This window comes from Ochotona princeps, chromosome 1 (genome assembly GCF_030435755.1).
Source record: "Ochotona princeps isolate mOchPri1 chromosome 1, mOchPri1.hap1, whole genome shotgun sequence".
Lineage (NCBI taxonomy): Eukaryota > Metazoa > Chordata > Mammalia > Lagomorpha > Ochotonidae > Ochotona > Ochotona princeps.
Genome location: NC_080832.1, coordinates 130,082,630 through 130,109,069, shown reverse-complemented (window position 1 = coordinate 130,109,069; position 26,440 = coordinate 130,082,630). Strand labels below are relative to the sequence as shown.

The window sequence follows — 26,440 nt, the reverse complement described above, 5'->3', positions numbered from 1 at the left end:
GAAGACTCACAACCCGTCTAAACAGTTTATAATACTTCCAATTTTTCTCAAGGCAAGCATGTAACTTGTCATATTAAATAACACTACAGAGTCTTAAAAACATGTCCTTTTCCACCTATTTTCCCTACACCCAAGATCGGTGATTTTAGTTCTTTTAACGTGATTTCCCTATATTAACCTCTACTTTCCTAAGTAACACGCTATGATTTCTTGTATTTATTTCTTCTACGTATTTATTATGTATTTATTTCTTCTATGAATGATATGTGAGAAATCCAACTGAAAAACCTCAGAGACCCCACAGACATGCACACTGCTCCAGCACCCACCTTTTCCCTTCCGGATTCCTGCTGATAGCTTGGGAGCCAGCAGACCTATTTCCGGTTCTACTGGATGCATTCGAAGATGCCAGAAGAAGAAGGGCTGGATGAGAAAACCAAGCTGAATCCCTTCAAGTTTGTGGGGCTGAAGAACTTCCCTTGCACCCCCGAGAGTCTGTGCAAGGTGCTGTCCATGGAGTTCCCTTTCGAGGTAGACGGCCACAAGCACATCCACTACAGCCCCGGGAGCACGCCCCTGGTGGGCTGGCTGCGCCCCAACATGGTGTTGGATGTGTTCAGTATGGCCGTGCCGGCCAACCGGCTCACCACCAAGCCAGAGTACTCCGGGCAGCAGCTACGGCAGATCACTGAACACAGGAAGAGCCGCAAGGAGGTCCTCCAGGAGGAATGCACACACAGAGCTGCTGAGAATGGGCGCTATGAGCTGGAGCACCTGTCCACACCCATGCTGCAGAGTCCTCCTCTGAACTCGGACAGCCCTGGAAGCCTCATGGAGAACTGAAGGGGTCTCCCAGTAGCCCCAGGATAACGCCCAACACTGGTACTGCAGCAGGTGGAGCTCACGTGAGAGTGACAGGTCCTCCCTCTTGGACCTTTGTGGCTGATTGCCACCTGCCTCTTCTCTGAAATGCTGGCTCAGCATCAAGGAGGACCCGAATGAGGGTGACATTCAGGTGGCCCACCCAGACCCATGATGTAAATACAGGAGATTCTGAAGAATCCCAATGTAGTTACAAGAAAATGCAGTTATGATGAAGTGTTTACATTTTTGTAACTTCAGAAATTTTGGTCACAGTGGAGATACGTGGTATATTGTGTATATTGTGATTATGTTTTCTTTCTGAGTCAATTCTGATTTTTTCTCGAGTTAATGACTGTCGGGCTTCTATTTTTGCTTCATTTCCTAGGCTCCCATAACTTGATTTTTCTTGGGATGTCTCCCTTACAGCCGTTTTTCCTTCTCTCTTCTCATTCCCTGGCTTTATTATACACCTGTCATCTGTTTCATCGCCTGCTAGGGGATTCCATCATTTCCTTTTCCTTTCTTAATTCATTCTGTCTTGGTGCTTTTCATCAAGGCAATGGGAAAATTTTGCAAGCCTTAAATATATGAAAATGTTCTTGTTCAATCCTCACACTTGATTGATCATATATCTGGAATAGAATTTTCAGTTGAAACCATTTCCATGTGGTTTTGCTGCAGGTGCTTCTTCACAGTTGCCCAGATTCTAGTGTTGCTGTTGAGAAGTCTGCAAGTGATCTTGTTTCCTGATCCTTGGTTAGTCACTTGTTTCTGAAGGTTTTCTGGGGCTTCTGAGGCTCACTCTGCTACTGGGCACCCTGGGGGTGGAGCAGGCAATGGCTCTAGTGGTTGAGTCTGACACCACGGGGGGACATGTGGTTTGGGCTGGCTGGCTTCTGACTTCAGCCCGACTTGGCCCTGCCTATTGTGCTCATTTGTAGGATGAACGAGCGTGTGGAAGATCTCTGTCTCTCTTCCTCTGCCCTTCAAATAACCATGTACAGCAAATGGATGAATGTTTTTAAAAGGAGCTTGAGGTAAGGTGCACCAGTACACACTCAGGTACTTGGAGAGGAGGTATTTTTTGAGCCGTCTAGAGGGTTCAGTGTGACACAGAGAGGTCGATACGGGATAGTATAAGTAAAACTCAGGAGTTGCTCAAGTAAATAAAAGAACTAGGGATGAAGCTTAGGTCTTATAACCCCTAGAGCCATGCTATCCCCAGAAAAGAGGGACAACATGTTTTTGAAAACAAGGAACTGGGCCCAGGAGTTGGTGCAGTGAGTAGGTCACCACATGGGATGCCCAGCTGGCAGACTGGAGTCCCAGATGGGAGTCCTGTCTCTTCCACTTGCAGTTCAGCCCCCTGCTATCAGACACCCTGGAGGCAGCAGGTGATGGTCCCTGTCATCTTGATGGGAGACCTTCGTCCTTGTCTAGCTCAGGCTGTTGTGGGCATTTGGGGAGTGAACTAATAGATGAAAGATATTCTCTCTGTTCTTCTGTCTCTGTCATGTGAATAAAATGAAAAGAAATCAATTTTACATTTTCCAATAAAATAAAATAAAAAGCAGCCAACAAGGGATATAAAGGCAGGATAAGCAAGATTTATTTCCAGAAAATGATTTTAGGAACACTAGAAAGTGATAGGCCCAGTCTGGGCTCATTTAGCCCCAGACCAAGGCAACAGAGCCTGGCTTCCCACGAACACATATCCAAGAACAAGCCTGAGCAGCTTTTCGTAGTTCAATACACTTTTCATTGTAGACACATACTGTTACTGTTGTACCAGATGATGATTTTTTTACAATCTGTGTTTTTCCATATAATTAATTGTACTACTAAGAATATTGAGCTCTTATAATTCCAAAATACAGCCAATTTATTCCAACACTATCACACCAACAAGCCATACTATTTTCCACTGTTTGATTCATCTCTGCAATTTCACAGTCACTATGCAGGTTATTTCCTGCAAGTAGCAAGACTTCTTCTCATATTCGACTGTGATTTTAGGTGTGATTTTTAACATTTTTCAGTTTAAACTGACCAAAATAAACTGCTTGTAAAAGAACCCAGCTTAGAACCCAGCACAGTCCATGGCATCCAGTAGGCACTTACCACATGCTTGCTGAAAGGAATGATTAGAAATTCATTCCTTTAGGATTCCTTTAGTTAGAATTAGTGGTGGCTGGAGGTAGAATACAGGATGACAAAGCATAGATCCAGGATGCTTTGAACTTGGTAGTGAATTTCAGCGACCCACTGCACTTGACAGCTGTTTTGTAGATAACAATGCTTGAGGGGAATGCATAGGCAGAAAGAGATTTCACCAGAAATGCATGCTGACTCCAGCACGCCTAAGGATTCTGGAGCAGCTTCCTGCTTCAAAATAGTTTTGAGTCCTGATACCTTAAAACTTGGATCTTCTGAAGGAGCCATGGTTGACTCAATGGGGTTATGTCCGGTGTTGCTGCTTGTCTGGCAGGGTCTGCCTGACTGCCTCTCAAAGCCTCCTGAATGATAGTCCCTATCCTCACGACAGCTGTGGTTCCCATCAGATGATCGATATCCCTGTCTGGGCGTCAGTTCCTTCTGTCCTCACAATTGGTCATTTTGGAAAGGCCACAGCTGAACTGAGGTCAGTGCCAAAGTGCGTGAAGCATTTCCTTCCCAACAGCAGGCTGGTTCCAAACCCCAAGCACGAAATGTGGCAGGAAAACAGCTCTATCAGCCTCTATTTCCTCTTCTCATTAACTCCAAACTGATCCTGGTGTCATGTTAAGGAGAACGTGCTGTGTTTCTCCCCCATCTGTCTTGGATTCATCTGATTCAGACAACCACACAAATACTCCTCCTACCTATCCTTTGCTCCCTCCACCCACCAAAAGCCACTTTTGAGCCAATCATGAGAAAAAATACTCCAAAGGACTCCCAACAGGAGAATCACCGAAATAGATCCCAGTTGAGCTCTGCCAGGAGCCCTGCTGCCAGCTATGACTCTAGAGATGGCCTAAGATCAGAGCAGGAGGTGGCTGTCCACTCCTCATCCGAGGAAAGACATTGCCTTGTTTGAAGACACATGGGTAGAACGTGACGTCAGTGAGCTCTGAGACTGAGCTCAGATATTCCAAATGACAACTGGTTAAAAATCAAAAGGCCCTCAAATCATTTGAGATATAAGAGGATACCACCACCAACAGCAATACCACCACCACCATCACTAACACCATCACCACCATCACCAACACCACCAACACCACCAACACCATTACCACCATCATCACCATCATCAACACCACCATCACCACCATCACCAACATCACCACCATCATCACCATCATCAACACCACCATCACCACCATCACCACCATCACCACCACCATCACACCACCATTACCACCATCAACACCACCATCACCATCAACACCACTACCATTACCACCACCACTACTACCACCACCTCCACCACCTCCACCACCACCATCATCAACACCACCATCACCACTGCCATCACCACCACTACTACTACCAACACCTCCATCACCACCATCATCAATACCACCATCACCACTGCCATCACTACCACCACCATCACCACCATTACCACCATCACCATCACCACCATCATCAACACCACCATCATCACCAACACTACTACCACCGCCTCCATCACCGCTACCTCCTCCATCACCACCAACACCACCATCATCACCACCACCGCTATCAACACCAATGCCACCACTACCACCATCACCACCATGACTACTACAGCACCACTAAAACCATCATCACCACTATTACATCACCACTACCATCAATATCACCACCACCACCACCACCACACCACTATCAAGAACTCACCATGCACATCCTTTCTTGTAGCTTCCTTCAAGAAGCAGCTTCTCATTATGCCCACTTTGTTTATGTAGTTTAAATTGTTATTTATTTAAGGTTTAATTATTTTTACTTGGAAGAGTTATAGAGAGACAGATCTCCCATGTGCTGGACCACTCACCAAATGGTAGTGACAGCCAGAGCTGACCCAATCCAAAGCCAGAAGTCAGGAGCTTCTTCCTGGTCTCTCACATGGGTACATGCTCTCAAGAACTTGGGCCATCCTCTGCTGCTTTTCCAGGCCACGGGCAGGGAGCTGGATGGAAAGTGAAGCAGCCAGAACACTAACTGGTACCCATACGGTATCCTAACAACACCGCAGATGGAGAATTGCCTTGCTATGCCATCATGCTGGTCAAAAAATTGTTACTTATTACTTTGAAAGGCAGAGAGAGAAAGAGAGAGAGAGAGAACAAAGGTCCCTGGCCAGGGCAGGAGCTAAGGCTAGGAGGTGGGAACTCAATCTGGGTGTCACACGTAACTAATAGGAATCTAATTACTTGCCTCATCAGCACTCCTCTCTGGGGTGTCTGTTAGCAGGAATCTGGAGTCAGCAGCAGAGTGAGTATGGAACCCAGGCACAGTGTCCACTGTGGATGTCTTAACACCAGGAATGGAGAACATGCAGGCTGTGTAAGACTCGTGAAATCTTTGGCTCTGGCCTTCCCAAGGCAACCACGGGAAGGGCTTAAAATTCAATAAACCTACAGCAAGCTAATTTTTAAGTTGATACTTTTTTTTTAATGGTCCATGAATGCTGTTATAAATATCCAAATGGCCCTTGGTGAAAAAAGATTCCCCAGACATGTGTTGCCTGACTTTCTCGTTCTCCCCATTTTACAGCCAAGTAACAGAGCCAGTGGAAATTAACAGAATGGGTACGATCCATAACTGAAAGGAGCAGAACAGATTTCAACCCAAGCAATCAGAAAGAAAATCCAAGTCTTCAATCTTTTCCCCTTCCCTCTCCAGGGAGGAGCCAAACCCCAGGAATGTCCCAGCATGTGGAGAAAGGAAGGCGAGTGAGAAGCTGAAGTTCACGGTCATCAGTCATCATGGGCCTCTCTGTACCAACTCCTCACTCAGAAGAGAGGAGACTTGTGTGCAGAAGCTGTATACGGCATTCTGGGACATCCACAGCCATGGAGGACATGCAAGGACCACAGTCAAACAGACAATGGGACAAGAGTGGAGAATGGGGTTTGGTTGGGCTGTTGGATAAAGATGGAAACAGAAGAGCTTCCTGTGGGCTCCTGAGAAGAGTTACTTCCAGGGGACATGACCAGTATAGGCATAGACCCAGCATGTGGCTGTGTTATGCTCACTCATTACATGGCTTTGCAGTGGCACTGCCCTATGCTGGCAGGCTGGCAGCAGCTTGAATTTAGACCATTTCTCTCTGCAGAGAAGTCAGGGGGAATTTCCAAAATGAATTCTTTCTTCTCTTTCCCTCTGTGACACTACAGTTTTAAGGTGAGAAGAGGTATTTTAAGAAGGAAGAACAACTGGGCAAGGGCTGGGAGGAAGCAATGTCAAGCTGGGTTGCCTGTGATGAAGGATGTGCTGCCGGGTCCTATGGCCATGGAAGCTGGGGAAGCCAGGAAGCTGCAATCATTGTGTGTGTGTGTGAGGTGCCTTAGCAACAGCTGCAGGGTCATGAGGAGATTCCCTGAACTCTACCTTGATTAAATTAATGGTGCTCTTGCAGTGGCGTCTCTCCCATCCATTTTCACCTAATTGTCATATGCAGTATCTCAAAGCCTATTTCATAAAACTCAAGTACACAAATACTGACTAGTAAAGACCTTTTGTTAAAAGATTCCTGAACCCTTGTAAACTGGATGGATGCCTTCTCAAAGTTCTAAAACCCCTACGGTGAAGATATTAAGCTGTCTGTGTTTAGGCAGAACTATCCAGACATGGGCCTAGTGTGATGACTCAGTACCTAAATCCTCACTTTGCACATTCTGGGATCCCATAGGTGTACCAGTTCATGTTCCAACTGCTGCATTTTCTATCCAGCTACTTGCCTGTGGCCTAGGAAAGTAATAGGGTATGTTCCAAAGCCTTGGGACTCTGCACCTGCATGAGAGACCCGGAATAAGCTCCTGGCTCCTGGTTTCGGATCAGTTCTGCTCTGGCCATTGCAGTCACCTAGGGAGTGAACCCCTGGATGACACATCTTTCTCTCTGTATCTGATTCTCTCTGGTAAGTCTGTCTTTCCAATAAAAATAAACAAACCTTTAAAAAAGAGACCTCCTTGAATGGGCAGAATCCATGATGCATGTGGTGGAGCCTTAACCCTCATCACCGAGGATTTCAAGGTGAACTCTTGACTGCATTTCAAGGTGAACTTGCACTTGATTCGGCAGCACAAATGCTAAAATGGGAAGGATATTGAGAAGATTGGCAGGGTCCTTGTGCAAGGATGACAATTTGTGAAGCAATCAATATGTTTTGGAATGTAAAAAAATTATTCTGCTAAATTAACTCTTAAAAAATATTGAAAAAAGATTAAGCTCTTCAGAGATGTGATGAAGTGCAATCAGGTTGTGACGTTGGGGAGGCTAATCCAATATGGCTGGTGACCCTTCTTTTTTTTTAAGATGTATTTTGTTTATTTGAAAAGAGGAGTTAGAGTGAGGAGCTGGCAGCCAAAATCAGGGCTGGGCCAAGTCAAAGCCAGGAGCTTCTCAGTCTCCCATGTGAGTACAGGGGCCCCAGACACTTGGTTTATCTTCTACTGCTCTCCAGGCTATCAGCAGGGAGCTGAGTTGGAGTAGGAGAGCAACAAGGACTGGCTCTGGTGCTCCTGTGGCATGTCAATATGACCACACACAGCATCAGTCCCTACTGGTGTGTGCAGGCCTGCCCACCTGTGCCTTCCCTCCGTAGAGTGGCTGCACCTTGCCCACCTGTATCCCTGAGGCAGCACTTGTCTCTGCTGCTTCTCGTTGTGCTGCCCTCTTCACTGTGTACAGGAAGTAGAGAGCAGAAGGGACAAGGCGGGAGTCTTGAGCAACACCGCCAGGAGACAGGGCACCTGCTGGTTGGAGACCAGCCTTAACGTGGCTCGCTGACAAGGCTTACAAAGCAATGTGAGTGAAGGAAAAGGCGCCTGCCCTGACAACTCACCTTAGTTAAGAGATGGTAGATCCACTATCTGCCCTGTGGCCCTAGTAACCAACACTAGTGCAGGAGGGCAGCCCGTACCCAAACAGAAGGCTTGGGAGCTCACCCCATTTCACCCATTCCCCCCACCGACACTTAACTTGTCTCTTTATTCCTTACTGAAGCCCAAAGAAAGTGCCTGACCTGACCAAAATTCACTTTATTATTATGATATTGTGAGTCACATCTTGTTGTTTTAAAGGGTAGCAGAGCATCATGCAACCACCAAATCAGCAGATGCCTCATGTTCCTCTCTGTCTCTCTCTCTCTCTCTCTCACCACCCCTTCCATTCCTGCCCCTGACGGCTTCTACGCAGTCTCCAGCAAGGCTGGGATGCACCTGCCTTTGAAAGTGGCGGATGAAAGTGGCTGGTTCAGCTAACCTAATTGGAGAGAATTGCAGTCTAGTGGTAAGATCTGGGCCTCATCAATAAGTGGGGAAAGGCTCTGTGAGAAGGACTCTTTTCTTTTTTTTTATGACAGTGCGGGCCTCCCCACTGTCATCCCTCCTCACAGCTGCCTCGTAGATAGACCCTTTAATTGAATTTTCCTATGAGCTTGCGGGGAGGGAGTCATTTCAAGTCCAAGAGCAATTGCAGTGAATCTGAAGGCTCTGGTTTCTTTGCACTGGGAGCCTGAGGCCAGGTGGGATGGTTGTCAGGTTTGGTGCTTTCGTCAGCTGCCTGCTGCCTCTTTACCTTCCTATTGCTGGCATGGCATTCTGCCACCCCACTGCATCTCCTTCAGAAATCCTCACAAAGGGTCATTTGGTACATCTAGGCCTTGGTGGTTAGAGTCAGGGGGAGGGAGAGGCATTGGAAAGATGGGGTTTGGTTGTCTTGTCCTTTTGGATTCAGGAATTCTTTGGTGGCTGTCTGCTTTTGGCAAAGATGGTGGGAAGTTCAGAGTCTACTTTCTGAAAATATATGCCCAGTTGGGAAGAATGTTCTTGGGGTGGGTATCGCGGTGCGAGGGTTAAGTATACGCATCCCGTATAGTAGCACCTGCTTGGGTTCTCCATCTTGTCGGTCCAGCTTCCTGCTAATGTGCTTGGGAAGTGGTGGAAGTTGGTCCCTGCTACCCACATGGGAGACCCCGAAGAAGTTGCAGCTTCTCAGACCCATCTATGGTGAGCATTTAGAAAGTGAATCTGCAGATGAAAATCTCTCCCTCTCTCTCTTTATTTCTCTCACTCTTCCTCTTGCTTTGCCTTTCAAACGTGCTTTGGAAAAGGAAGAAGTTTCTTAAAAATGAAGGTAAAGGCCCTGGGGGGTGTGGCCCAGCCAGGCCAGATCCGAGAACGAGGACTCAGCATGCCAAGACCACCGCTGCAAGGCAGTGAGGGGGTCCCTGGCTATTTCCCAGGCCCAAGAGCTACCACCTCCCCCTGGGTAAGCCCACCACGAGGGAACCTCTGGACCGGGGCTAGAGGGCTAGCTCTGCCCCTCGGCCATAAGCTAGAGGTGGGGCGAGTGGGGGAGGGTTTGGAACCTTGGCTGGCCAAGAGGCGGCTCGCTGCCCCCCAGGGCTTGGGGCGGCCCTGGGGGGGCGGCCCAGCCGGGCCGGATCCGAGAACAAGGACTCAGCATGCCAAGACCACCGCCGCAAGGCAGTGAGGGGGTCCCTGGCTATGGGCGGCCAGTGCACCAAATAGTGCCAGGCTCTGCCTGCTGGCCACCCGGCGGCGAGCTACGGAGTTTTTACGATCAGTAAAAGCTGCTTAGGGACACTCTTGAATAAGGCCAGCCTTTGTGTAGGTCAGAGATGAATTTCTGGTGATTCCCAGCAATAGTAAACATAAACACTAGGGCAAGAACAAATAAAAAAGAAAAAGAAAATTAAACCTAATGTACTTGTAAGGCCCCATGATACTTGGAAAAGGGGAGGGAGAGCAGAGAAATCTTACATCACCCTAGAAGGTGTGAGGCAGACGGGAAATATAACCTATCAGGATCATAACCGGTAACTCATAGACAACAGATTCGAATTAGCATTAGACAATAGTAAAACTACAAAGGCATATGGGGGAATCAGGAGTAATCCTAACAACCTCTTAACAGGAGGTCATATGCAAAGAGCAGGGGGGACCCCAGAGTGGAGCAGGAGGACAGGAGGAGGCTTTTATCCCAACCCTGAACACTCCCAGATACTCACCAAGGACTATCAGTACCAAGGAGCACCGAGGACTGCATTCCTGCTGCCAGGGAGACCACGAGGAAATGGAGTGCCTTCGGAGACCAGGAACTCTGAGGTCACCCACCTCCATTTGGATCTACCACATGGGATGGAAGAAGCTCAAGTCCTGCCTTGCAGGATCCAAGGTCATCGGAGCAACAACCAGGAACCCTGAGTGGTCCACAGAAACAGAGGAACAGTGGACTTCCTTCGGGACTAGGGAGAGGAGCTTTCTCTGGTCCTTGCCTGCTTCCAACTTTGGGTCCCCACCCCGTCTCGTTGTGACCATCGGGAGCGCTCCGGAAACCCCTCAAAGCAAACAAACAAACAAACAAACCAGACTGGAGTGGGTAGACAGAGAACAACAAGGAAAGCTTAGAAACAGACAGGAAACGATCAGCGGAGATGCACTTATAACTCACTGGGTGGGACACAAAGATTAGTTACTCCTCACTGGGGTATGGAGGATTTCTCTGCACACCCCTCCTAAACATGCTCACCTAAACTGTTGACATATATCCTGTTGGAATTATAGAGTTAGACCACCTGAAAAACAGCCAGGTTCAGCGAGGTCATGCTTCAATGCTGTAAACTGCTAAAGACTAGAATTGGAATAGGCATGAGACAGCTAAATAGCAATCTAGGTCATTTTAGGGTGTATAGAACACGGTTGAATGTAAACCAAAATTGAAATGTCTATGAAGAAGTCACAGGTTGTGGTTGAAAACCTGCATTTTCCTATTAACATATTGGTTAATCAATACCATGTCAATTAATGCCATAATGTTGTAAATAGTTGGAAATATTATGTTGGGGCTTTTAATTGATTGGGATGATACTCTGCCGGCTCTACCTTCAGACCAGAGATGGTCTCACCAAGAAACCATTGAACTTACCAGGACAATAAGATGCTGGACTTTATGCTTGGTAAATATCTCCAATGAAAGAATCTCAACTGAATTTGAACTATGGAAATGCAACAAGGTGGAGCAATCCACCATGGGAGGAGGGTTTTGGGAGGGGCGGGGGGGAATTCCAGTGCATAAAAAAATGTATCACATAATGCAATGTAATTAATTTTTAAAAAAGGAAATGCAATAAAAATATATGTTTTAAAAAAAATGAAGGTAAAAAGCAGAAAGCAAACAACCAATAAGCACAGCCATTTGAAGGATCATAGAATGCAGCTGTGACCTGAATACATAACACACAGTGTGAGTGACTCTCCCAAGCCTGTACAGCTAATGTGCAGGTGAATCTGACAGTCACACTGTATCTTGTACTGCTGCGACCTCTTGGGACAGGTAGGAAGACAATACCATGGCTGGCCACCTCTTGTTCAAGTCCAGATAATCTAGGAATTTTTCCAAATCTCAAAACACATCCAAGCATACACACCTGTCTTGACATCCCACCTGGGAATACCTAGGGGGGACATCCTAACCCATGGCACCACTGGGCAGCTGGCCCTGGTGTGTGAGGGAGCCAGCGGGAAGGTGGAGCAAGCCCATTGCACAGCACTGGGGTCACTATCTCAATGAACCCAGGATATCCTCCCCAACCAGCAACCTTCAAAAGCCTGCCTGACTTCACCTTCTCTTACTGGGAAGTGCCATTCACGTGTCTAGTATGGCACCTGTAGGGTTAGATATTTTATGTTGGTTATTTCCATGAATTCTCATGCCAACCGTTGAGAGTAAGAATTAGTATGAGAAACGAAGGCTCTCAGAAGGGGCTGAGCTGCTGTTCCAAAGCCAAGCCTGACCCCTGAGGCTGCATTTGTCCTTGGCAGTATTGCCTCAGAGTCCCTATTTGCCTACCCTCCTCAGTCCTGCCCTGCCAATCAACTAGAGTACAGACTCCATGAGATTTTTTCCAGTGTCCGTGCTATCCAAGGTTAGCTGCATACCTTGCCTCCTCTACTTAAACAATGAAAACCAGCCCCGTGCCATGCATGAATTCAATCATGAGGAGTTGGACACCTTAGTGAGAGAACCAGCACTGCTGGTGAGCAGCCAACTGGCTGCATTCGGGTGTGGGAGAGTGCTCAAGGAGCTGTGCAGTCAGAGCGCGAGGAAGGCAGCCATGGTGGCTTGCTTCCCACATGGAGGACTCCACGGACCACTGATAAAGGACTGTCTATTTCAGCATCACCTGGCAAGGCTGGCGAATTGCTAGCTGCTAATCTGTAAGTCAACATTTGTCACTGCGTACCAACCCTGTGTCGAGGATTTCACATATATGATGGGGTAATACTTCCTTTTTAAAAAAAGATTTATTTATTGGAAAAAGCAAAGTGACAGAAAACCTGAGAGAGAGAGAGAGAGAGAGAAGAGAAAGAGATTGTCCATCTGCTGATTCATTCATCACAGCGACACAATGACCAAGACTGATCCAAGATGAAACCAGGGTCTTAGAACTCCATCCAGGTCTCCTGTGTAAGTAGCAGAAACCCAAGACACTTGGATCGTCTTCTGTTGCTATCTCATGCACATTAGCAGGGAGCTGGATCAGAAGTGGAACAGCCAAAACACAAACCAGTGCTCGTAGAAGGTGCTGGGTTAGTATTACAAAGGAGCATTTTTTCAGTCTTAGCATCATTGGTCTTCGGTGCCACGTCATTCTCACTTGCTGGGAGGCTTTTCTGAACCTTGTAAGATGCTTAGCAGCATCTCTGGCCTCAGTGCCTGGTTACCAGTAGCACCCTACTCTTTCGCAATGAGAACAATCAATGATGTCTCCAAACATCAGTAAATGTCTCCTGGGTGACCCAATTGCCTCCCTTGGAGGATCATTATTTTAAGATACATGTCAATGTGCCTTTGAACTGATGTGTGGGCCCCCTGCCCCCTGTTTAGGTTCGCACAGTCTCAGAGGGAACTCCTGGCAATTTGGCTCAGCTCATTCCAGAAGCTGCTGCACAATCTGCCTGGGGTTCTGGGAAGAAGGGCCATCCCCATAGCTCACTGCTCTACACAGCCAATACATAACAAGGACCCCAAACCAAATTAATTACCCCCAAACTCCAAGGCCCAGTGTTTTCTGGGTTAACTTACTTGGGGACATCTGCTAGTAGATGTTAAACCCTGTGAGAATGCTTTCAAGTCCTGCCTGGCCACTAATTGGATGTACAATTTTGCATAGTGACTTAAGCCGTCTAAGGCTTGGTTCTCTTACTTATAAAACTGGGATAACATTGGTGGCTGGGAAAGTTAAACAGTGCGGTGAGCATAAGGCTGGCTTTGCCTATGCCAGGTCCCCTAGCAGGCTTTATAAATCTGCAGTGCCTGAGGACTCTGCCTTACCTCCCCAAACAAAGACAGGATTTTATCTGGAACAGGAACAGTGGGAGAGGGGCAGAGAAGGCCAACAGAGCTGAGACATGAATGGGGTGTTGTATTACCTTCCAAGCATAACGTCTGGGCTTGGCACGATCCAAGCTGTGTGCATGTCTCTAAGGACCCTTTCTGTGACTGAGTACATTACATAGAACTGTCAGATCAAGATGGCTGTGGGAACACGCACGGAAAAGGAGTGGACTCCTTTGCAGGTGTCTGTTCCCCGCTCAGCTTGTCAGCAGAGGCTTTTCCTGGGCCTGGCTCATCTGTCAGGTGTGCCTTGGCTCAGCTTACACCCCAGAGCCATGGCTAAGGCAGCCAGGTGGGAGCAGTTGTCTCCCAGGGATGGAAGCCGTGAGCAACCTGAATAGCCATCTGTTGCAGTCTGGGTCCCACAAAGGGCACCAAATAGATTCCTCTTTGCCCTGGGCCTGGGAACCTGCCAGAAGAACCTCTGTGCTCCAGTCTTTGGGGAATCAAGCAAGGGAAGCTCTTGGGAAGGCTGCAAATAGATGACTGAGTGAGAAGAACCAGGGAGCAGGGTCAGTGTGGTGGCACTCCAGGCTAACCTTCCTCTTGCAGCATTTTCATCCCATATGGGTGCCAGTTCATGTCTCAGCTGCTCCAATTCCAATCTAGCTCCCTGCTAGAAAGGTAGAGGAGGGTGGTCCAAGTACTTAGGGCCTTCTACCCACAAGGGAGACATAGAATAAGCTCTGGGCTTTCAGCTTGACCCAGCTCAGCTCTAACACTACTGGGAGGAGTGAATCACAAACGGACTATCTCTTTCCCCCTTTCTCTCTCTCTGTAGTTCAAGTAAAATAAATAAATCTTGCAAACAAACAGGAAGGAGATGGCAATTGTCTAGAAGGCATTGGTACCTTATTATGCATTTAAATCTTTAATCAAGCATAGCCAAAGGGACTCCAGCACTAAGAATGCAATTCCACATTGCCTCTGCTCTGATTATTGCCACTTTTTTTTTTCTTTTTTGCTTTAAGACCTATATATTTATTTGGACGTCAGAGTTAAATAGCAAGTGAGAGAGATGTCTTATTTGCTGGACCACTCCCAAAGTGGCTGTAGTGGCCAAAGGCTGAGCCAGGCAGAAGCCAGGCAGCACAAGCTCCAGCTGTAGCTTCCACATGGATGGCAAGGGCCCGGGCACCTGCACATCTTCCATTGTTTTTCTCAGGCTTTGAGCAGGAAGCTGAATCAGAAGCGGAATAGTCGGTGCCCAGGTGGGATTCTGGCATTGCAAGTGGCAACTTTACTTGCTGCACAATGCTGGCCTCTCCCTTGCCCCTTTTCAGGCATGCATTTTCCTAAAGAGAGATAGAAAGAGAGAGATACAGAATGCAATGAATGAGGATGGTATTTGAATATGAAAATGTATCTGATGGTTGAACCGGAAAAATTATTATTATTATTATTTAGATACACACACACATACATACATATTATTGGAAAGTCAGATATACAGAGAAAAGGAGAGACAAAGATTTCCCATTCGCTGGATCACTCCACAAGTGGCCACAATGGCCAGAGTTGAGCTAATTTGAGGCCAGGAGCTCATTCCAGGTCGCAGCATTCCAAGGTTTTGGGCCATCATCTACTCGTTTCTCAAGTCACAGGCAGAAAGCTGGATGGGAAGTGGGACAGCTGAGATATGAACTGGCACCCACATGGGATCTTGGCGCATGCAAGGCAAGGACTTTAGCCACTAGGTGATGTGCCAAGTCCAGAAAAAAATATTTTGATGGAATGGAGAGCTTTGAAGTCAATGAAGTTTGAGAGCAATTGAGTCATTCTTTCCTTTGTGTCCTCTCTTCTAGACAGCAGGGCCTCCTATAGTCACGGGAAATGCTCTGCAGACAGAAGCTGGCTTCTCCTGTGTTATCAAAAGAACAACTTTGAGGCTGAGTAGGGAGGCCTCTCCCTGTTGTCACCTGATGAAGCCATTTGGAGGGAGAGCTCCTTGGCCCCAGCCTGCTGTGACATAGTTAGGAAGGGAGGCCCTGGGTGAGTGAAATTTGTGAAAACTTCATGGTTTACATAGACTGCACTGGACTAATGTGGATGCACCTTCATAGAATCTGGCTTTATGAGCAATGTTTTCGGGATGCTGAATAGTGAAATATACATTTTCAAGTTGAAAATTAAACTGTGTGTGCTCCCTCAGGAAAGGACTACAATTGCTCAGAACCCTGCTGAGTAATGTCCAACATGTAGGACTACACACTCTTAGAATCAAGCCTGGCTTCAAGTCCTAGCAAACCTACACACTGTGGGGAAACTGAGGCATCCCCCAAACCCATCCTGTGCCTTGGTCTCCACCTCTGTACAAGAAAGACAGGTGGTACCTGTGTTCACTTCCTGCGGCTGCCTTACCAGTTGGGTGACATCAACAATAAAGATGTATGGTCTCACAATTTGGAAGCAGGAAGTCTGAAGTCAAGATAGCAGCCACAAGGCTTTAGGGAAAACTCATTCCTTGTCTCTTCCTAGCTCTGCAAGGCAGCTGCCAAGCCGTGGGATGCCCTGGTATCCCACCGCGCTAAGAACTCCACATCCAGAGAGAACTTTAGCTTGTAGGCCTGATGGTATGTGAAACATCTCTCCAGTTTCTGCCTCCATCATCACTGGCTTTTCCTTGTGTCTGTGTCTTCCTGTCTCAGCAAAAACCAGTCATATCGAATTTAGGGCCTACACTAACGCAGTATGAGTTCACCTGAAATAGGATCACCTGGGAATAGAAAGTCCACATGTTGTTTTGAGAGGTAAGATTCAGCCCCTAGCCCATAGAGTCATTGTGAGAATGAAATGGATTAATGGAGAAGATTAGATCAGTATCTGGCATATACTGGCATGAATTATCATTGTATTCAAACCTGACAAGTGGGTAGCAGTGAATATTTTACTCCCAGAGGTCAGACATTGGCCAAGGATTACCCAGCTTGTTAGCTACAGCAGGAGAGTTTACATTGGGTTGCACAGACTCCAGAACCCAAGTTGATGATCACACACTCGACCTGCAGTGATGTGGGTTGTTTTCTATCACAACTTCATTGCTTGCATTTTCCTTACAAGGCACACCTTCCACCCTTAAGTTCTTATGCTCATCTCCCCCAAATTCTTACTAATAATATTTTAGGACTCCAAGCTATACTGCTATACTGGTATGGATTCTCACATTCAATACAAACCTTAAACTATTACTTATGCCAAACACTAGGTGTATTTGATCAAGACTCCAAAGTTGGCTGCAACACTCCCTCACTTGCATGCATGGGCAGGTGTTTGGCCTGGCAATTAAGCTGTCGTTTGGAACAATTGTCTGACATTATCAGAGTGCCTGGGGTGAAACTTGGCTCTGCTTCCAATCCAGCTTCTTGCTAACATGCACCCTAGGAGACAGCAAGTGATGACTAAGTTGACTGGATTCCTTTTACCTACATGGAAACCTAGATTAAGTTCTGGACTCCTAGTGCAGCCTGGTCCAGCCCTAGCTATTGCAGATATTTGAAAAACAAATCATCAACTTGTTTCTTGGTCATCTCCAAGTCTCTCTTTGTCTCTCTGCCTCTCAAGAAATAAAAAATAAATAAATTAAAATATGAAAAACATTATGTCATTGAATCTCTGTTGGTGAGCTATGTCCAGAATTATCCATTCATAAAAATACACCATGTGCCAGCTTCTACAAATGCTTGTGTGAATGTATTAATCTCTCTAGCAACTCTGAGAAAGTGGTTTATTTCCATTTTACAGATTGGATTATGTGATCCTAGCCCATAAAGGCTAAAGTCACACAGGTAGAACATGCCAGAATGTGGCAGAACAAGGATTTGAACTCAGTAGTCTGCCTATTTTGATGCTGTATGTTTCATGTGCGTGAACTTATTTAAATCTTCTTGGGACCCTCGGGTTATTTTTAATATTTTGACGTTAGAGACAATGCTACAGTACACATCCTTAAACTAAATCTTTGTGCACATTCTGATGAATTTCCTTGCAGAAAACCTACTACATCAAAGAGTAGAGTACTATAAAGGTTACAGTTGCAGACAATGTTTAATGTCAGATTGCCAGAATAAGAGCTGGAGTTCTCAAAAAGCGAAAATGTGATCACCAACAAGGGGAGAGGATGAAGGTACGTCTGTGAAATGGTGAACACTCCGACTGCACGGAACGGGAGATCAGTTTTTCCAGAATCCGTGTGTTTCCAGAGGAAAAACTTCTGTCTCTCATAAGAAATAGATTCATTCATCACAATGGCTGAAGTACAAATGAATTTGGGGGGGGGGTGTTACATTTTACTTATTTCTTTAATAAAGTGCATTCTTGAGCTTCTTAAAATATTGGCAATAATATAAGCATTAATTTAGAAGCTAGCTATATTTATGTCTTAACATGTAATAGTTTGTGTTCTATAAATGTACAACACACAACACACTTGATGTAACTCTAGACCACAGTAGAGAATATATAATACAAAGAATAGCAGAAATAGTAACCAGTCTTGTGACTCTGGAATTTATTCTTCTCAAGGTACTTCCAAACTTCTAGACTTCCAAATTCATAGGGCATATGAGGATTTAGGTGAACAATACACAACAATGTGCTGCCTAATGTGAAATTTAGTATAGCTAGAATCATACCACGTGTATTTACTGTCATTCAATTGTTCATTCACCGTGGGTGTTTTGTATTTTCCCTTATTGATACATGGAGCACGTGTTTTTTGTTTTGCTTTGTTTTTGTTTTTTGCTACTGTTTAGCACTCCATCAGAATAATACATCACAGTTCATTCTTTTTCTCTTCTTGATGGTCATTTAGAATGATTTTGAAAGCTTGTTACTACAAACAACGCAATGATGACATTCTCCATGTCTTCTTGTGTGCTTGCCAAGCAGGGCTCCTCCTCTGAACCCCAGAATGCACATGATTGAAGTCACTGCTTTGCAAGTCACCTATGGCTGCTATGTAGTGAGTGCCACTCTAGATGCATAAATAAGTTCAATGAGACCTCAGGACAGTAGGGCTTAATTGAATAGTTAAGAGAAATCGTTAGGATGGATCTTAGGAGTGAAGTTCATGCTGAGTATGCAGGATTTCACTTTTGTCTGATGGCCCCAAAGGTTGTAGCAGTGCGCACTCCTTGGTCTGCTTGGTGAGACAATTCATGTGCGCTAGCATTGCAAACACAGGATGAAGTCAGGGTACTACTACAACGCTGGCTACTCTGAAGAGGGTAGACTGCAGCTTCAGTGTTCTGGATAGAAATTTCCACACCTTGTAGCAAGGACATCTTTCATGGGCTGTTTGAGTTCCCCCTGTGAATTTCCCGTTCAATCCACATCCATCCATTTCTCCATTGGATTATTTGTCCTTCCCTAATGATTTGTAGGCATTCTTTATGTATCACAGAAGCCATCTTTTGTAGAAGATAATGCATTGAGGCAAGTATTAATTAAAATAATCCTTCATGGAAAATTTTCAGAAGTACTGAATCCTACTTCAAGGCTAACATATAGCAAAAATAAATAGATAGATAGATAGATAGATAGATAGATAGATAGATAGATAGATGAAAGGTTTCCCAAAGGGACAGACAAGGTGTGAGTTACAATTTATTCATGCAATAGAAAAGCAGCACATCTCTGGATCAGACTGTGCGTGTGGGAGTAGGGGAAGGGACAAAGTGAAAAACCACAGGCTGCTTACTCTCCAGAGACCTACAATCCCAGTGAAGAAAGAAACATTTAAATTCTGTCACAGCCTCAATTGCCAGCATGGTCAACAAAGCAGCATTCCTGTCTCAGCAACAGCGATGCACTTCAGGGTAAAAAGGAGATGTTACTGACAGCCATCGTCAAAGGATGCATGAATGAAGAGGAGCGGTGGAGAGAGCTTCTCCAATGAGCTTGGGCCCCTGGAGGTGTGGGGGCAGCAGGAGTAGTTCAGGGACATGGCTGCACCTGCAACTTCCCAGTGTTGACACACCCGGAGAAAGCAAAAGGTTTTCAAAAAATGTCAATGTTTTGCATCTCTGGGAGTTCTTTGTTCTCACACACCTCTGTAAATGGGGATTTTTTTTTTCTCTTGTTCCTATCCAGCTGTTTTTTGCAACTGTGTGGAAAGACTGTCACGCAGCCCTTTTCACGGACTGCAGCGTGGTCAGCCGTGACAGCTGGTGGTACCGGGGTCCCTGCATCTGCTTTGCTCCCTCTTCCAGGCCTCTCTGAATAACACAAGAACGATGCTATTGATCCTCCGAGAGCGGGCTCCAAGCCCTGCTTCGGTTTAGAAGTATCTGGGCTTGGGTTTATACTGGTCTGCTTGCGCATTGTTGCCACTTTCTCCCCCTGGCATTCAAGGAACACATTTGCACTTGGCTTTTAGTGCAGAGAGCCCTGGAGACCTGATGGAGACAATAGGGCATTTGGTGGCAATTCTAGCACATTCTAGCTGGGTATTTTGGGGAGTAGTCCTCAGGTTTTTTTTTTTTAATTGCTTTCTTTACATGTAAACAGCATGTACAATTTTTAAAAGAACCTAAGAACCTTCTACGTTGGAGTAAACAGAAGGGATTGCAGTGATTTGCAAAGATGGGGTTGCACCACAATTAATTAAAGGCACAACACTAAGAGGTCCATGGATTGCATCTTGTATTTCCTGAGTCCATGCAAGAGTGATCCAGTGCAAATGGGCTCAGGCCTTTTTGCCCCGGACAATGGTTGCACTCAGCCCTAATGAAATGCTAACCAAGGATGCACCTCAAACTCACAGAACCGCATACTATGAAATCCAAGTGGGCCTTCCCACCATCTTTGGGATGATCAGCGTGGGACTCCTCAGTGACTTCTAAACTCTCTATTCACCTGATTCTGGCAGAACACATCTGGAAGTGCACCTCTTCCCTATATGAATAAACAATCTCTTACAAAGAAAAAAGTGTGTGTTGTCATGCTACCGTATAAGGCACATTGTGAATACGTGGACCCAGTGAATGCTCTAATGTCTGTGTCTGGTACCACAAGGGGCATCATTTTGCCTGCTTCTGGCATTGAGCACCCATGCCTTTGGAGTCCATGGACAAGGGAAGCCCACTGAAGGCCCAGGGACAGAAAGAAACTCCAGGTCACAAGGTGACTGGTGACGAGGCTGACGTGCAGGTCTGACCTCACTGCTTCCTGACCGTGGTTGTGATCCCTGAGCTTCGTCATCAGTGGGGTTTTCATATTTTATTCTAGTTTATTCCTGACACATCAAAAGACTTTCCCCCTTTTAAAGCTCTTTTACTTTCCTTTTAATTTCTTAGAGCAGACGTGGGCGAGTGGGTATAGATTTCCTTCCTGTAACAACACAAGAAATAATAGAGCAAGATTGTATGCCACAGATGAAAATTCCGTATTTATGCTTCATTGTAATCCATTCATTGCTTTATGGATCCAAAGTCCCCTTGGGGATGTCACAAATCCACATAATGTTCCTGAGTGCAGGATTTGGCATTTGGATCTCTGATTTAGCTGTCAGATATGTAAAATCACATGTAGCCAGACAACTCCCTGGGGACTCCACAGCTGCGAGTGCTGAACAGTGTAAGTTATTCCAACAAGGTCAGAATGCATTTACACCCAGAGATCATTCCCCTTAAGCTGCCCTTTTCTTGCCCCATCTAATTTTAAGTGTGGCTCAGAGGGCTGTAACAGAGAGAATGTTAACAGCATTCTCTTCTCAGGGTCTTGGCCAAGCCACCTCAGAGCGAGTTTCCAGGGAGTCAGCAGCCCCTGAAAGGAAGATAGTAGTGACCCAAGGACAGAGCCCTTCTGACCGCTGCATGGCTTTGGTCACTGCTGCACTGCTTCGTCCTTCCATTCCCTCAGACTCCTCCTCCCTTGGCCTTACTCTAAGCATTATATGGGGCTTGCAAAGGGCTGACTGGCTGGCCCTCCCTCTTACCATTTCAGCAGTGACCTCGATAACCTTTCCCATGTTCGGATTGCTTGTACTCAGTGATTGATGGCAGATATAAATGAACACGAAATGCATTGTTAAGGAAAAATCCTGGGCTGCTCTTGTGGCACAGTGGTTAAGCCCTTGCCAATAACTCCAGCATCTGGCATCAGCGCATGGGTTCAAATCTCTATTGCTCCATTTCTAGTCCAGCTCCCTGGTGATGCTGTTGGTTTCTCAATACAACATGAGGCCAGTAGCTTTGTTCTAAGCCTCAGCGATGGTTGGTGACTGAGCTAACCAATCCATTTGGGGGATCTGGACAGAGTTCGAGGCTCCTGGGCTTGACCTGGTCCAGCCCTGGCTATTGCATTTGTGCAGTATACCAGAGAGAATGGAAGATTCCCTCTCGCTGTCACTCCCTCTATCTGTGTTGCTTTGCCTTTCAAATACCTACATGAATCTTCTTCTGTGTAAGGTGAACAACCCCATAGCAACGGTTTCTCCAAGGCCTAACAATTTGGCACTATTTCCAAGCATGCCAAGCTTGGAAGTCATGGCTGTCAGGGGAGGTCTCCTCCTGAGACTGAAAAACTATGATGCTGATGCACCTTGGGATGCATGAATAGCCACTACAGCCGGCCCTGCTTGCCCACTGCCCTGGATCCTTTGAGTCTTCCCCCCTTCATTCAGTCACTGATTCAATGACCACTTCAGTGCAGGTTTCCTGCAGGAACTCATTGTAGGCATACCTGTCATGCAGCTTGCATCCATCCTTGGTTTCCCTAGCTCTTGAACACCTGCAGATCCTGCACTCACAACTCAGAGGACAGGAGGGGTGGACTGCACAGGGAGCCAGTCTTGACCAGAGGAGGATGGGAGCCACGCCATCAATAGACACCCATGGGAGAGAGGGATGTTGACGCATGATCCATCAAGTGTTTCAGAGTTCTAGGGAGCGAGCCCCCAGCTTGACTGGTGGTGGCCAACTCCATGATGCCTCTGTGTACTGACTCACCCTCCTTCCCTGCCTCAGCCCAGCATTCTGGGGATCCACTGTTGACAGGTCACTTACTGGACATGCCAGCCTGTGCCTCAGGTTTGTTTTGCTTTTTGGGGTGGGGGGAACACAGGCTGGTAAAGTCACCTGGTTAGGTCTTTGTATTCTCTAGAAAAGCCTACCAACTGTAGGCCGAATCTTGTATGCTGCTGCCTGTTTGTGTTAAAGGAGCACAGTTGGGCTCATTGATTCACCTCTTATCTCTATCCCCTTGGAGCTGCAAAGGCAGATCTGAAGAGCTCCAAGAAAGCCTCAAATATTTACTCTCTGGCCCATCATAGAATGAGTTTGCCAAGTATGAGTTTGCCATGATGAAATGAAGAATCACGTCTCTAGCTACATCCAAACCAAGCCACAGAGGAAGCTTCTGAAGAAGCAGCTGGATGTTGGTCCTTGATGGAACACAAATTCAGAGACCCAATGAGTGAATAGGATGAGTCTTTTGTTTTAGCCCAGACAAAATTTGAAATATCCAAAATGAACCAGAAGAACTTTCTATTCTATAAAGAAATGTGTTCTCACCCACATTTCCTGAAACTGTCCTTATGTCTCTCTTGCTTTTTACTTTGGTACGGATGTACGCTCGGGGAGCAGAGATAGGCCCAGGGAAACTGGCTTCTGCAAGCATTTGGTCTCTTACACTTGAACTTGGTGCTACATAGACAAAGGGACCAGCAAGTTCTCTTTCCCTGAGAGGGAGGCAGTCCCCTGCCCAGTACCAGGCAGCTATCACCACACAGAAACCACTGGAGCTAAAATGTAGAACCTATGACTTGTTTTTAAGAAGGAAGCAAACTTTTGAATTCTGTTAACCTGTATTTCTTTTGGTTTTCATTTTTTTAAAAAAAAAACTGTTGGAGAAGAAGAGAGAGTGTATATGTCTGTTTGTTGATTTCCTCCCCTAAGTGCCTTCAATGACCATGGGCTGAGCTGGGGCACATACTAGAAAGCAGAAACTGAATTTAGGTCTCCCATGGAGGCGACAAGGATCCACTACTGAGCCATCCCTGCCACCTCCCAGGGTGGGCATCAGCACCAAGCTGGTGTTAGGACCCAGAGCCGACCATCAAACTCAGGTACTCTGAAGAGGGACATAGCATATTAACCACAAGGCAAACTGCTCATTCCATTATATTTCTTTTTGAATGACTTCATAGGTTAAAAAAAGCCTTAGGCCACATTCCATCCAAGACATGTTGTTATGTTTAAGATGAGTTTTGCATGTTTAAACTTCTGGAGAAACTCAAATTAAAAATAGTACTACCCAGGGCTATTATTTGACAGGTGGCCCAGGGTACTCTTGTTAAAATATGGAAACACATGCATTTAAACTATTTGGTAAAAAAAAAAAAAAAAAAAAAAAAAAGACACTTCTCTGGGGATTGGCACTGTGCTACAGGTTAAGCTTCTGTCTGTGACACCAGCATGCCATATGAGTGTTGGTTCGAGTCTCGGCTGCTCCATTTCCAATTCAGCTCCCTGTTAGTGTGCCCGGGAAAGCAAGCAGATAGAAGATCCCTCTCTCTCTCTCTCTCTCTCTCTCTCTCTCTCTGTATCTCCTGCTCTCTGTAAGTCTGCCTTTCAAATAAATAAATCTTAAAAAGAAGTAGAACTGGGCCTGGAGGAGTGGCCTAGTGGCTAAAGTCCTCGCCTTGAAAGCCCTGGGATCCCATATGGGCGCCAGTTCTAATCCCGGCTGCTCTACTTCCCATCCAGCTCCCTGCCTGTGGCCTGAGAAAGCAATTGAGGACGGCCCAAAGCCTTGGGACACTGCACCCGCGTGGGAGACCCAGAAGAGGTTCCAGGTTCCCGGCTTCGGATCGGCGCGCACCGGCCCGTTGTGGCTCACTTGGGGAGTGAATCATCGGACGGGATATCTTCCTCTCTGTCTCTTCTCCTCTCTGTATATCTGACTTTGTAATAAAATGAATAATAAAAAAAAAGAAGTAGAACTGGTGATACTGAAAGCAATTATGCCTCATTTTCCTATCCAGAAAGCAAAGTCTGAATATAGTCACTCCCCTACAGGCACACACACACCACACATACCACACACACACCATAGATACCACACACATATGCACACACCATACACGCACCTCACATACCACACACATACACCATAGACACCACACACCACAGACACCACATACACCACACCACACACATGCACACACCATACCAAACACACACCACACACTCACACATACCACACACCATACCACATACATACACATACCATACCATATACACACATCACACACAGACATATCACACACTCACACACTCACACATACCACACCACACTCACACATACCACACACCACACCACATCATTTATATATACCATACACACACATACCACACAGATATATCACACACTCACACACCACACGTTCACACATACCACATACACACATGACACACCACGCCACACACATGTATACACCATACCACACACCACACACCATACCACATACATACACATACCACACACACCACACACAGACATATCACACATACTCACATACCACACATTTACACATGCCACATACACACATCACACACACACACACACATACACACACACCACACATACCACTTTCCTGCAAGTGTTGTTTTTTGCTGTGATTTGGAAGTGTCCTCCCAATGTGCAGTACGGGACAATGAGGTGTCCTGATCAGGAGGGTTCTACTCCTTGGGGATGAAATTGGATCTGATGTGAGTTCAGTGTCTGGCTCGCTTGCTTGTCCTTCCACCTTCAGCCACACGGATGGTACAAAAGAAGTGTCTGACGCCGGTGCCAGGTTCTTGGACTTCGCTGGCTTCCAGATTTCTGAGCCAAAAGAGGAAATTTTGTGGACTTTAAATTATCTAGTTTGCAAGAATGCATAATAAAAGTATAAAATAGTCTAAGACACCACTTTTTTTAAAAAAAAATCTCTGCCTATCTAATGTCCTAAAATAAAACAATCTTTGTTTTTATAATTGAATCTAACAAACCAAATGCCATTCATTGCTCAACACAATGCTTAGCAAATACTTGATGTGCAATAAGTATTCACTGATTTTTATGGGCCCTGTTAATTACCAATCTGAGCAGCTACTGGAAAGCTTAGAAACAAATATGTGATGTATTTATTAACAAAAGATATTCTTTGGCATGCTTTTTCTTAGCCTCTAACTTGTTTACATTTTTAAAAGAGATTTTATTTTGTTCATTTGAAAAGCAGAATGACAACAGAGGAAGGAAAGAAAAGAGAAATAGATATTCTGTGTGCAGGTTCATATTGCAAGTGGCCACAATGGCCTTGGTTGTGCCAAGCTAAAGCCAGGATCCCAGAACTCCATCCATGTCACCCACACGAGTGTATTTGGGCTATTGTTGGCTACCTCTCCAGGCTCATTAGTGGGAGCTGGATTGGAAGCGGAGCAGGGGAGACTTAACTAGATGCTCTGTTTTGGGATGTTCGCGGCAGCTTTAGGTGCTGCATCATGATCACAGTTGTTTCTAGGACCTTCCTTTCTTATAGGCAGATTCTAAGCACAGAGAGGGACTTGAGATGACATTCAATGGGCCTTTGTCCTACTATGTGGCAGGTGAGGTAAGGTTTCTAGAAGTTTACATGCAGAGGACCTAGGGATTGCAAAAATGAGAGTAGAGCTGGGGACTCTAGGGGGCGTCCTAGTGAACAGGATTCCAGAGAAGAAAGTGTCCCAGCGGGGTATGAAGCACCTGGCCTCTGTTCTGGGCCACCGAGCTTAAGGGACACTTCTGTCCAAACAAAGGTCTGTTTCATTAATGTCGCCTTACCAAATTCTAGGGATCCTTAACTTAGATAAATTATTCACAAAAAGCCTCAGTAGAGTGCTCAATGAAGTAGGGCTCTCTCCATTTCTGGAGGTATTCAAATATCTTGTAGATAATGAAGAATCGGATTCCCACAGACGAGCTTCCTGCAATTGTGTGACTA

The 26,440-nt window shown here is 45.9% G+C and overlaps 1 non-coding gene across 1 annotated transcript; it reads left to right on the top strand.

The window, feature by feature from the left end:
- The first annotated feature begins 7,118 nt into the window (after positions 1 to 7,118).
- On the top strand, positions 7,119 to 7,220 carry LOC118758394 (U6 spliceosomal RNA). Its single transcript, XR_004995689.1, has one exon. It is a non-coding gene; the product is annotated as a U6 spliceosomal RNA (small nuclear RNA).
- The last annotated feature ends 19,220 nt before the right edge of the window (positions 7,221 to 26,440 follow it).